The sequence below is a fragment of the Giraffa tippelskirchi genome, chromosome 14, assembly GCF_054371585.1.
Source record: "Giraffa tippelskirchi isolate mGirTip1 chromosome 14, T2T-mGirTip1v1.2.pri, whole genome shotgun sequence".
Classification (NCBI taxonomy): domain Eukaryota; kingdom Metazoa; phylum Chordata; class Mammalia; order Artiodactyla; family Giraffidae; genus Giraffa; species Giraffa tippelskirchi.
In genome coordinates this window covers 66,520,978-66,534,049 of record NC_137288.1, presented here as the reverse complement: position 1 = coordinate 66,534,049, position 13,072 = coordinate 66,520,978, and the positions used below count along the sequence as shown (strand labels likewise).

At 40.2% G+C, this 13,072-nt stretch overlaps 1 protein-coding gene across 8 annotated transcripts in view; it reads right to left on the bottom strand.

Moving 5' to 3' along the window:
• Positions 1-13,072, bottom strand: part of LOC145534726 (uncharacterized) — a 432,243-nt gene that overhangs the window by 241,243 nt on the left and 177,928 nt on the right. For 3 of the 8 annotated variants that reach the window (XR_014074908.1, XR_014074911.1, XR_014074913.1), the window contains one exon: positions 8,450-8,503. The exons of 4 other annotated variants lie outside the window; for them this stretch is intronic. The gene's annotated coding sequence lies outside the window, so the exon portion shown is untranslated. Of the gene's footprint in view, positions 1-7,768; positions 8,504-13,072 lie in introns of all 8 variants that reach the window. One more of the 8 variants, XR_014074910.1, reaches the window with a different exon arrangement.

The window sequence follows — 13,072 nt, the reverse complement described above, 5'->3', positions numbered from 1 at the left end:
AGCTGGACTCATTCAGAAAGAATAAATATAAAATTCCTAAGCCATCCAACAGATGTTTCCAAATGTTTAGATCTATTTTTATGAAGGTTTTCTAAAAATCAATTTCAATTTATACACTTTATTTTTGTGGATGACAGAGACTTGAAAAGCTCTATTGAGAGCAGTGGCTGAAGTTTTACTTATTGCTTTTGAAACTCTCCAATTTTATATATTGACATATGACAGCTTTTGCAGGAGAGGCAACACAATGGTTCATAAACCATTCTTTTTTCTTGGATAGCACCTCGAAGGCAAGGGTCCAGTGATTGGAGAGGTGTCCAGATCACGAACCATATAGCTCAGTAGCAGAAAATCGAGAGATTGCAAAAACCTCTTCAAGGAAAGGGATTTGGAGAGAAAATGAACAGTCGGAGATGTATACTTTATTGCCATCCTCTCATAAGATACACAATCTTTCCTTCAGACCATTAAAATAATTATGCCACTCATTTCTACGTTGTCATATTTGGCAACTTGCACAGACCTGACTGATGGAGCAGTGGGGGTGAGGATAGATTAAGCTAGGTAATAGTTTCCAGAGAGAAGGAGAGAGCCAACAGCTAATAGATCATTAAGCACCTAGGTAGTTAGAAATATTGGCAACTCCTCTTAGCTTGTTCTGCCAGAACTTCACATGAAAAGGCAGATATTGTTGAACTATCTCCAATAATAGTCAGGTATCTGCCTGCCCTCTCAACAATGAGCCTGGGTTGGCTTTTATGGTCAGAGAAATGCTGTCTGGTTATGAGGAGTCATAGCTTAATTCCACCTAGAGCTGTTTTTTGGAGAATTATGTTTTATGTTGTGAAAGACACAGAGGAAATCTTCCAGGAAAGATGTCACATGTACAACCACAGCCTTCAAGCCACATATACCCTGGCCCTCCACTCCAACCATCCTAGTCTTCCAAAGCTCCTTGCCCACATTCAGCTTCTTCCTGCCTTCCCTGCCCCAGGGCCTTTGCATGTGCTGCCCCTTCTACCCAGACTCCTCTTTTCTAAGCTCTTTTTATCCCTTGTAACTTCTCATCTTTTAAACTTAAGTTTCAATTCAAGCGTTACCTCCAGAGAAACTTCCCTGACCATTCTGTGTACACACATAAACACACACAAAAAATGGTTTGATACTTATAGAGAACTCTCTTTCCTTTTAAACGTCAACGACTAATGAAAAAACAAGGAAAGATGGAGAAACTATCACAGATTAGAAAGGACTAGAAGACCAGATGAATGTATACAGTGTGGTTTTCCATATCAGACCAAGGGACAAAAAATAATATTAGTGAAAAGCCTGATGAAATCCAAATAAAGTCTCTAGTTTAGTTCACAGAATTGTATTGGGTTGGCCAAAGAGTTCCAGAAGTCCCAAAAAGTCCCATAACAGCACGTGGAAAAACCTGAACGAACTTTTTGGCCAAGCCAATACCAATGTTCATATCTTAGTTTTGTCAAAGGTACCCCAGTTAAGATTTCAGCACTAAGAAACAGCTGGGTAGAAAATATAGGAATTCTCTATACTATCTTGGCAAGTTCCCTGTCAATCTAAAATTATTCCAAAATAAATAGTATAGCGAAAAAAATTAACTTCTACATAATGTCTATAAGCTCCAATAACTTTCCGTGTCGTGAAGCATGACAATCAGCTAGTTTTCCTGTTGCCTTGGTTTTCTTTCCCTTTGGTTGCTCCTAGCGTGTTCAAAGCTCAGTTTTCCAAAGTAAGACTTCTGAGAGAGGGCTTGCGTCCCTGGTTCGGTTAGGTGGGGCGTGATGGATGGGAAGTGTCATGAGAAGGTACGACTCCTGATAATCCTGGGCACCGGGCTCGGTTCCTTTCTTTATTTCTGGGGTGTACTCCCCACGACTCGCTGGGCACAGACATCAGAAGGTTTCCTCTCTCTCTCCCTCAGATGGCCTATATTAGCCAGGTGTTTTGACACACTCGGACATTTATTAAAAACTGTGGGTGTCACATTCCTGGTGGCGAGTTACAAAACATTCTGTAAGGCCAGATGTTCTAAACGTAGAGACACATTTTCATTTGATATAAAAGAAAGTAAGATTTGGTTACAACAGGTAACAGCAAAGAGCAAGGTGTTTTCTTAACCCTTTGGGGACACAAAGATGAATCAGACACTGCCCCCAGAGAACCCATTAGAGAACAAAATATGTCTTCAGAAGGCCAGCTTTTTTTGAAAGAGAAAATCTATGTTTATGACACAAAAATCACAGAATGAGGGGCCCCTTCCAATAACCTATATTTTAAGTAAAAGCTCTGCAACCCAGACTCTGCTACTTACTAGCTGAATAACATTGGGCAAGTTCCTTAACCTGTATACTCTAGTTTGTTCATCTGTAAAATGGGAACAATAATGATACTTTCACATGTGGATTTAATGAGTTAATTTCTATAAAATCCTGAGAACAGTGTCTGGTACACAGAAAGGTGTGTACCCCAGTGACTCAGACAGTAAAGAATCTGCTTGCAATGCAGGAGATCTGGGTTCAATCCCTGGGTTGGGAAGATCCCCTGGAGAAGGGAATGGCTATCCAACCCCATATTTTTGCCTGGAGAATTCCATGGACAGAAGAGTCTGGCAGGTACTGTCCATGGGGTCGCAAAGAGTTGGACACCACTGAGCTACTAACACTCACTTTCACTTTTCACCAAGAATAGTGTCTGATACACAGAGAGGACTCAATAAATGCTAGTTGCTACCATTGTTATTAAAATAAATATGTAAATAGCAAATAATGCTAACAGGATTAGAATTAGGTTGAAAAACTACCATCTGTTACTGTTCTTCAATAACTTATTGTAAGCCATTCTTCTACATTATAGTTCATGGAACCTACCATTAAAGTAAGAGTATCATTTTATTTGCTGATTTGTGCAAAGCATAAGCAAAAGAGTAATGTACACATCTATTCTTTTCCAATAGAATACAATACCTTTCCCCTCGCTTTGCCCAAAAGATGTTTCTCAAAGTAGAGTGCAAAATAATAATTCTGTCATTTGAGAAAAAACTCTCATTAACTTACATTATTAGTTTCATATGTGATTGACCTTATATTGGTCATCCTTCTTGAGACGTGAAATTCTGGTATTTCCTGTTTATTTAGTGTTCCCATCAGGTGGCTAATGATATGCGTGATTTTATAAGGCATTTGTCCACTACCACTACGATTCAATCTCCTGGATCAATGAAATGGCTCTGATGATTTGTAACAGTCTTCACGTATTATAAGATAAAGTTTTTGCCATTTTAACTGGTAGGTTAATTCCGATAATGTTGATGACAGTCTGGGATGAGCTCATGATTTCATATGAGACAGAATCCCTCAAAATCCCCATGCTACTAGAGAGAGAACGGAATCTCCCCAGTAGTAAGGCCTGTCTGTCCTGCCCCCAGCCTTACTTTCTGCCATCTTACCTCAAAGGTGAGTTTTAAGGAGAAAACAAAGGAAGAGAAGAGAGAAACGTTGTGGTTTTTTTTTTTAAAAATATTTCTTTATGTATTAACTTATTTAGCTGCATCAGGCCTTAGTTGTGGGCCCACAGGTTCCAGAGCACATGGGCAGTAGTTGCACACGCAGGCTTAGTTGCCCCATGGTTTGTGGGATCTTAGTTTCCTGACCAGGCATGGAACCCACGCCCCCTGCATTAGAAGGCACATTCTTAACCACTAGACCATCAGAGAAGTCCCTGGGGAGGAAAGCTCAGTGGGCTTTCTATATGGTTTGTCAAACCTCAGAACTAGGAAAGCAGAGATTATGTCCCCAGAACACTGTCTTGTAACATAACCCTTTGTTTAACATGACCAGCTTTATGGAAAGACTTCCACATTATAGAAAAAACATTCTCAAAGAAACAACTAAAGTTGACCCTTGAACAATTCAGGTTTGAACTGCATGGGTCCACTTCCATGTGTGTAAAGTTGCTTCAGTTGTGTCTGACCCTTTATGACCCCATGGACTCTAGCCCACCAGGCTCCTCTGTCCAAGGGATTCTCCAGGCAAGAATACTGGAGTGGGTGGCCATGCCCTCTTCCAGGGGAATCTTCCCAACCCAGGGACTGAACCTGCATCTCTTGCATCTCCTGTACTGGCAGATGGGTTCTTTACTACTAGAGCCACCTAGGTAACTTTGGCCAAGGTCCCTCAAATTTCATCTGTCAAACAGGTAACATTTCATGTATCAGTGCATAGAAGACCCCTAGGTTCTATGATGACCTGACATACATAACTCATTCCAGCAATTCTGAGAGGCCTCATGAGAGATGAGGACACCGAGGCTGAGGAAAGAGGGCCTTACTCACGGTCGCAGTAATTGCTGGAGCGGGAGATCAAACCGAGATCTTGTTTGACACTAAATAATAACATTAGCTACCCTGCTGAGCTCCTGCAAGAAGCCAGTACAGCGCTCTCTACGTATTAACTGATTTAAATTTCGCAGTAATTGTTGGAGATAGTACTATCAGGGGTTCCCAGGTGGTGCTAGTGGTAAAGGACCCGCCTGCCAGTGCAGGAGGTGTAAGAGAAGTGTTTCAGTCCCTGCGTTGGGAAGACTCCCTGGAGAAGGGCATGACAACCCACTTCAGTACTGTTGCCTGGAGAATCCCATGGACAGAGGAGCCTGGTGACTACAGCCCACGGGGTCGCAGAGAGTCAGACACGACTGAAGTGACTAGCACACATGCGCACAAGTACCATCATTCTCCTCACTTCCCAGACTACAAATCCATTCTGTTGATACATTTCTCATCGTGCAGCCCCCTCATTTATATGTGCATGTATGACATTTTCCTAACGTCTTTGTGACACATTTAAACACAAAATGCTAATATAAGCCATGCACATGTTTCCCAAAATGTTTTGAGTGGGTTTTCCCTTTCGCTCTAGCTTCCCATCAAATAGCCTTTCTCCAGGCTCCTTTGTGGCGTATGGAGGACAGAATTTATCCTCAACTGACAGAGCTCCTTTAGGTCTATATGCGTATGTGCTAAAATGCCGATCTCATTTACAAAATATACCATCAGTGTAAAAACTGTTTGTGGAGTGGCTTCCCTGGTGGTCCAGTGGTCAGGAATCTGCCTGTCAATGGAGAGGATATGAGTTCGAGCCCTGGTCCAGGAAGACCACACATGCCATGGGGCAACTATGCCTCATCGGCCATAACTACAGAAGCTGGAGGGTCCCAGAGCCTATGCACCGTAACTGCAGGGCAGTCCCCGCTCACCGCAAATAGAGAAAGCCCTAGAGCAGCAACGAAGACCCAGCACGGCCAAAAATAAATAAATACAAATTTAAAAATAAAAATAAACACTGAATGTGATTTTCTACCACCCCTACATTTTCCTCCTGAAGAACAGGATAACATTGTTTCAAAACTACCAAGAAGCCACAAATTTAATGAGAAATTAATGACCAGGAGAATGATTTCAGTCAAATTCTGAACCAAGTTGAACCTTCGGGTTTTTAAAATGTTCAGTCAAATACCACCATCCTGGTGTGTGAGTTTATTTTTTCTTGGCATCATGTAACTTCCTGTTTCTAAGAAAAAAGGATTAAAGTGTCCCATAAAAAAAAATAGCTCCAAAAGCTTCTTGGACATCAAAGGACCTTACACAACAACATTTTGATGAGTTAAGTGTAAAGGAATCAAAAACACATGGATTAAATTTCCCATAAAACCCACATGTGTTTAAAAATCAAGGGAAAACGTGCTTGGCCAAATGCGTTTGGGGTTTTGTCAAACCCCAAACATTTGAGGAATAGTGTGAGATGTTTAAGGAGCACAAAACACAGCAGGATCAGCCTGTATCATCCAACAGCAGCGCCAGTGGGAGATGATAAGGAAGATAAGCCCACAAGACTGTAGCTTGGGCCTAAAAACCACATCCCTGATGACTGATAAGTAAGTTGTGGCTTTCAAATATCTATTTTTTCACTGCCTCTAAAGTTAGAAAATTACAAGTTATATAACCTGTTAGAAGTCGCTTAGTAAAGAACTCTCTACTTTAAAAAAAAGAAAAGAGAATCACCATTGTCAACCCTCTGATTTTCCAGCCTAACCAGATGGAATCTTTTCCACCCCTTTCAAACCTTAATCAAGTTGCCCCATGCTTTGTATTATCTTTGACTTAGCTTTGCTAGACTAAGCACATTATTAATTGATTCTCCTTTTATTTACAATACTATTGCTTGAAATATATACTAGGGTGTATAATTGAATTTGGGGTTTACTGTAATTAAAAAAGTCAAAAGAGCAATAAACATAAACGGTGGTAAATAATTGCCTCTGAGAACCGGCATAAATCATCAAGATTAAATGATTTTATATCACATTTCAACTCCTTAATTTTAATTTATGATTGCCAACCTACTTCAGTCATTGCTGACTAGAATTTCTTGTCCGTGCTTTCCATCTTTAGAGGTGATGGCAAAGAACTCCTGAAGATTCTCTTTTTCTGGAGGCTGAAATAATGGATCCATGTCTTTTCCTTCCTATCATTTTCCTAAGGCATTCTACTTATTTTTAAAATTAGCCCAAGTAGTGGGGAGTGCAGTTTGATTGTGGATTTAAGTACATTTTCAAATATACTTTCCAATTTAATAGATAAGATTTTTCATTTGGGGGAAGATCTAGTTTATAGATATATAAATAAATAGAAACAGTGAGAGGCTTTATTTTCTTGGGCTCCAAAATCACAGCGGATGGTAATTGCAGCCACGGAATTAAAAGACGCTTACTCCTTGGAAGAAAAGCTATGACCAACCTAGACAGCATATTAAAAAGCAGAGACATCACTGCCAACAAATGTCCATACAGTCAAAGCGATGGTTTTTCCAGTAGTCATGTACAGATGAGAAAGTTGGACCACAAATAAGGCTGAGCACCAAAGAATTGATGCTTTTGAACTGTGGTGCTGGAGAAGACTCTTGAGAGTCCCTTGGACAGCAAGGAGATCCAACTGGTCAACCCTGAAGGAAATCAACCCTTAATATTCATTGGAAGGACTGATGCTGAAGCTGAAGCTCCAATACTTTGGCCACCTGATGCGAAGAACTGACTCACCAGAAAAGACCCTGATGCTGGGAAAGACTGAAGGCGGGAGGAGAAGGGGATGACAGAGGATGAGATGGCTGGATGGCATCACCAACTCAATGGACATGAGTTTGAGTAAACTCTGGGAGCTGGTGATGGACAGGGAGGCCTGGCGTGCTGCAGTCCATTGAGTTGCAAAGAGGTGGACACAACTTAGCGACAGAACAACAACAACAACAACAAATAAATAGATGTTCCCTTTAGCTAAGCAATATTGAATATAACGTTTTGAGTGATAAAAATAATTATTGAGAGCACTGACATGATTTCCAAGAGGGTATAAAAGTTCATGAACCCATGGTTTGTGCTTTCTTGACCTCCCCCACAAGTAGTTAACTAGTAGTATTGCAAATTCCTCATTCTTCTTTTCAATATAGACAACACAGAATACTCAAGAATATAATGCAATGAAAATATAAATAAACACAAAGTATTTTTCCCAAATGAAAAGCACCTAGTTATGGGAACAAAGTGCATATTTTTCTACTCTCAGTCTCAGTCACTGCAACATGAATTAACAGTTTCTACACACTTGAGTCCAAATTCTGTTCTCTATGTGATAATGTACAGCAAGGTCACATCTCAAGAGCTAACCCTATAGATGAATAAAAACAGCAAAAGCAACCAGGATAGAATTTATTGCTAATCATTCGCTTAGCCCATCATTTGCTAAGATCGGAGTCAGACATTTTAAGACATTAGCTTTAAAGCTCACAACAACCTGGACAGGGAGATTTCCATTGCTTCTGTTTTACCACTGAGGATGTTGAATCTCAAAAAGATTTAAGTTGCTCGCCCACGAATAGGCAGACAGATGTGTTTGGTCACAAAGCCCATACCCTCTCCTCAACTCTGTTGCCTCTTATGTATTTAAGGCAAATAAAAGAAAACAGTGACTGTGTTTTAGGAGACTGAAGAGAGGGCCCACAGGAGAGACAAGAGTATTATAATCTTGTCTTAAGAGGTTGGCAGCTTCTCACATCGATATGGTTTGTAGTTTCTGAAATCACAGATCCTGTTCTGTTGCCCACCCTAGCGGCTATTCTATGTCCCAGTGTGATACGTCTTTCTCTTCAGACATGACTTGGATCGGTTTGCTGCATTTATACTCTTTTAAATTTCCTTTGCACATGCTCAGGGCATCATTTTGGAGAGCAGTCAACTGCTCAGGGAACTGATTCCATGATGCTTTCAAGGCTGTCACCTGTTTCTCATTATTTCTTTCCTGAGCTTAGTGAACAGACATGAGTGTTCTCTACATTGGGAATGAAAAGTCTGTGGCCAGAAAAACAAAAATCACACTCACCATCATCGTGCTCTTCCTATTATAGTCTCATCTCCCTGGTCTGCGTGATGCGTCCTGGAATGAAGAGAAAACCTGCTCAACAACAAGGACTTTTATTCATTGCAGTCTTAGAGGCCTTTCCGTTAATGTCCAGGGTCAGGAACTAGACTGATGGGTCACATGAGATTGGCAGCACATGGTAAAATAATTAGCAGGTCATCCTAGACTTGAGCAGGTGCTGTCCTGTGAATGAGAACCACGGAGAGCTTGCAGCAGGCCAAGATCGTGAAGGATGGTGCCAAAACCCCGAATCACTACATGAGACCAAATCAACAAAGTGAAATCACGAAAGAGGAACAGCTCCTCCAAAAAGAGATGAGAAAAATGTGCTGTCTTGACAATCAGAGTAATTTGAATTAAGTTAAGCTAAGATTGGAGGAAATGAGAAGAGATAGAAAAAAACAGATATATTCAGCCATAAAATACCAAATAGATGCATTTCAGGTAGTTTAAGAAAACTGGAAGCAAACATTTTTAAAAGCCTAACATGAGTAGTCAATAGATAAATGGACAAATAAAGAGAATAGACAATTTACAAAGAGAAGAAATATAAAGGAAAATATCCCTTTTCACTGGAAATAAATCTATTTTTTCAAATTATGTATTCTTCTGGTCAGTTAAATTCATACTTTTTAAAGTGTATAATTCCCATTGAAGGTGAGAATCAAAGGAAATAAACACTTTCAAACATTGCTGATGGTACTCCGAATTAGCATAAATCTTTTACAAAGAAATCTGACAATGCATATCAAAGTCCCCCAATATTTATATATTTTTGCCACCTTAGAAATTGACTCTAAGGAAAAAAATCTGTAGTATACATACAAAGATATTCGTTACAGCGTTATTTATGGTCAACATACAGAAATAAACCCCAAAATATCCTGAAAAGGAAGAGTGACAGACCCAGTCAATGAAATATGACAGCAAAAGTGACTTTGTGTATGTGTCTGTTATATCTATTTTGGGTTTTTAGCTTTCTATTTCATATTGGAGTATAACTCATTATCAGTGTTGTGGTAGTTTCAGGTGCAGAGCAGAGCGACTCAGCTGTACACACACCTGTAACCATTCTGCAAAAGTGATTATTGTGAAGACTAAACACTTTGGAAATGCTTTTGCGATCATATTGATTGAGAAAGAGTAAGCAAAAAATTCTATGATAATAAATACAGACAAACAAAATTTTGTATCGGAAAAAGGCGACTGAAATGAAATATACTAAAATAACAGCAAGGTTTGTACATGCATGGTGGAACTCTTGCTGTTATCTATTTTTTTCTTCATTTGCCACACCTTCCTCAATGTGACTGCATCACTTTTATTAATGTGATTTTTAAGGAGTAGAGCTAATATTTTAAAATCACTATCTTTTTAAATAACTCATTGAAGGATCAGGGGAAAAACCCCAAACTCTGACAAGACATACACAGCATTTATATTTAAGGGAAAGATAACAGGAAGGCATCTAAATAGATCCTATAATTTATAAAGAGATAAACCTCTCTTATCTGGAAGACAATGTATTGAATGTATTGAAACATCCAGAAAAGCTTGGTAAAGAGGAATACATGCCAAAAGAAATGAATTTCCTTCTAAAATAGGTTGAAATGTACATAGATATGGAAGTGAAGAACAGATTTCTATGAGGTAGCCTGGGCTACAGTCTTCTGTTCTTGCCATTTTCGGGCATATGGACTCAGTAAACAAGTCTGTTTGACATTGTTTCAGAGTATCTTCCCTGAGGCCAGAAGGCTCTATTAGACTTCTTGAATTCTATTCTGACTCTGTAATTCTACGGCCTATGTTAAATAATAAACAGTTAAGTATTAAATAATAAGGAGGCTTCCCTGGTGGCTCAGTGGTAAAGAACCGCCTGCCAATGCAGGAGACATGGGTTCGATCCCTGGGTCAGGAAGATCCCCTGGAGAAGGAAATGGCAACTTACTCCAGTCTTCTTGCCTGGGACGTCCCATTCACAGAGGAGCCTGGCGGGCTACAGTCCATGGGGTCACTAGAGAGCCGGACAAGACTTAGCGACTAAAACAACAACAACAAATTGGGGTGTCTCATGGTATCAAACTGGGTAGGTGGGGATAGGAGGGGACGGGACAAGTTCTTCCACCATCCTCAGAAATACCTTCATCCCACATCAAGACAACATTCCATCTGGCTTCAGAAATGAGAAGTTAAAACATAGGTGTTTCCAACGTAGGTGGAGCATACAGGAAGCAAAATCAATTGTATAAAGGGCTTGCTTTTTTGCAGAGTGTGCCATAGATGAGGGCTTCCCAGGTGGCACTAGGGGTAAAAGAAACTGCCTGCCAAGGCAGGAGACCTAAGAGTTGCCGGTTCGATCCCTGGGTCAGGAAGATCTCCTGGAGAAGGGCATGGCAACCCACTCCAGCATTCTTGCCTGGAGAATCCCATGGACAGAGGAGCCTGGTGGGCTATAGTGCATAGGGTCAAACAGAGTCAGACAGGACTGAAGCGACTTAGCATGGCCCAGCACAGCCATAGATGAAAGTCACTAAGAGTTTAGATACTGTCTGTGATACTCTGAAGAGTTAATAATCTAGTTGGGAAGAAAAACATAACTGCATAAAGAAAGAGACAATTTCTAAATAAAAAATGAAAAGGAACAACAGAAGCAAGAACTCTTGTAGAATAAAGCCCTTGGTTGGTGTAACATTTGCTCCTGAAGTATACAGTCTAATATCTTTGCCCAAGGAATGCGTCACAGAAACTTGACTGGGAATAGCAAGACATCAGAGTGGACACGTTATTTGTCTCTCTGGTTGCAGGCCTTTGTTCATGAAATATACACCAAATGATAAGACACTCTTCATGTTTTAAAGCACATTCTTATAAGCATCATGGCTCATCAGTTTTACATTCTCAGTGGTATTTTGTTAATCATATTGTTAAGATTCAACATGTTTTTAAGAAGTTGTATTTTACAGGAACTACCCCTGTGCTAGAGTCAATAATTTCTCTTTGGTTGATTATGGACCAAATCAAGGGACAAGAGAAGCCCTGAGATTCGATACAGTAAAGTGGCCTGCACTCCTCAAATTCACAAGAGGACTCAATAAACTCAGTTGTCCATCCTTGACTGAATTCCAAACAATTTCGATGTTTGGGTGAGAGAGATGTGTGTAAAGATAAAAGAAGTAAGACGGACTTATAAACTGTTTCTTTATACCCTTGTCTACTTGTTTGCTTTCTTGCTCTTAAATTTCAAAATCCTACAGTAACTGAAAAGAGCTTATCTGTGTGCTGCCGAGAGGGGATTTAGGCAATAATGAAAGGAAATTGAGGTTCAGCTTGAAGAATGCCTGCCTGTGCTGGCATGGCAAGTATGTTGTTTTCTGGAAAATATATGCAACTCCCCTTCCCTAAAAAACCCTGTGTTTTGTTATGATGGTAAATATGCCACCTTTTCCTGTGGGCCTGCTGTTCCTCTGCTTGGTATTTAGCAGAGAGGACAAAAGTCTACTTTCGTGCCAAGGATAAAGTCTCAAATTGATGAGACTTTGCAAATGAGAGCTCATGGCAGTCTTTTAGAAATATTGTTATTGTCCCTGGAAATAGAAGTAGACGTCTCCTCTTCATCTAGACTTTCAGAGCATCTATTGTCCCCAAATGACTCCACCGGCCTGGAATTTACAGAGTTTGAAGCCAGTGATTTAAGGAGCTATATGTAGCTCATACCTGCAGTTTTGGGTAAGGTGAAAGCAATATTTTCAACCAAACAACAATGTGCTTGAATTATTCGTTCTGTCTTCTTTAAAATACAAAAGATTGCTCCTCAGACAAGAGAAATTACTATAAAACACACTAATTGATTAAATATATACTAGAATAATACATCTACATGTAAGCTGTACACTTACTTTTCTAGCAACCCAGTCTTAATTCAGAAAATATCATAAACATTTATGAAACTTTGGCCAGAAGAGGCCCTTAATTTCAATGACATCAACCATTATTTCCTGCAAGCCAAGTGGTAGCAACTAACATTTACTGGGAACTCACTCTGGAAAAGAGATGATATCAAGTCATTTAGTGACCGAAGATGAGATGGTTGGATGGCATCACTGACTCAATGGACATGAGTTTGAGCAAACTCTGGGAGATAGTGAAGGACAGGGAAGCCTGGCCTGCTACAGTTCATGCAGTTACAAGGAGTTGGACATGACTTAGTGACTGAATGACCAATGTCTATTATCTCCGTTGATTATCATGACCTACTTTTGAGGTAACTGTCATTATCCCTATTGCACAGATAAGGAAACTTGAGGCAGAGAAAAATTAAGTAACCTTCCTAAGGTAATGGAGAAGGCAACGGCACCCCACTCCAGTACTCTTGCCTGGAAAATCCCATGGATGGAGGAGCCTGGTAGGCTACCGTCCATGGAGTCGCTAAGAGTCGGACACAACTGAGTGACTTCACTTTCACTTTTCCCTTTCATGCACTGGAGAAGGAAATGGCAACCCACTCTAGTATTTTTGCCTGGAGAATCCCAGGGATGGCAGAGCCTGGTAGGCTGCCGTCTATGGGGTCACAAAGAGTCGGACACG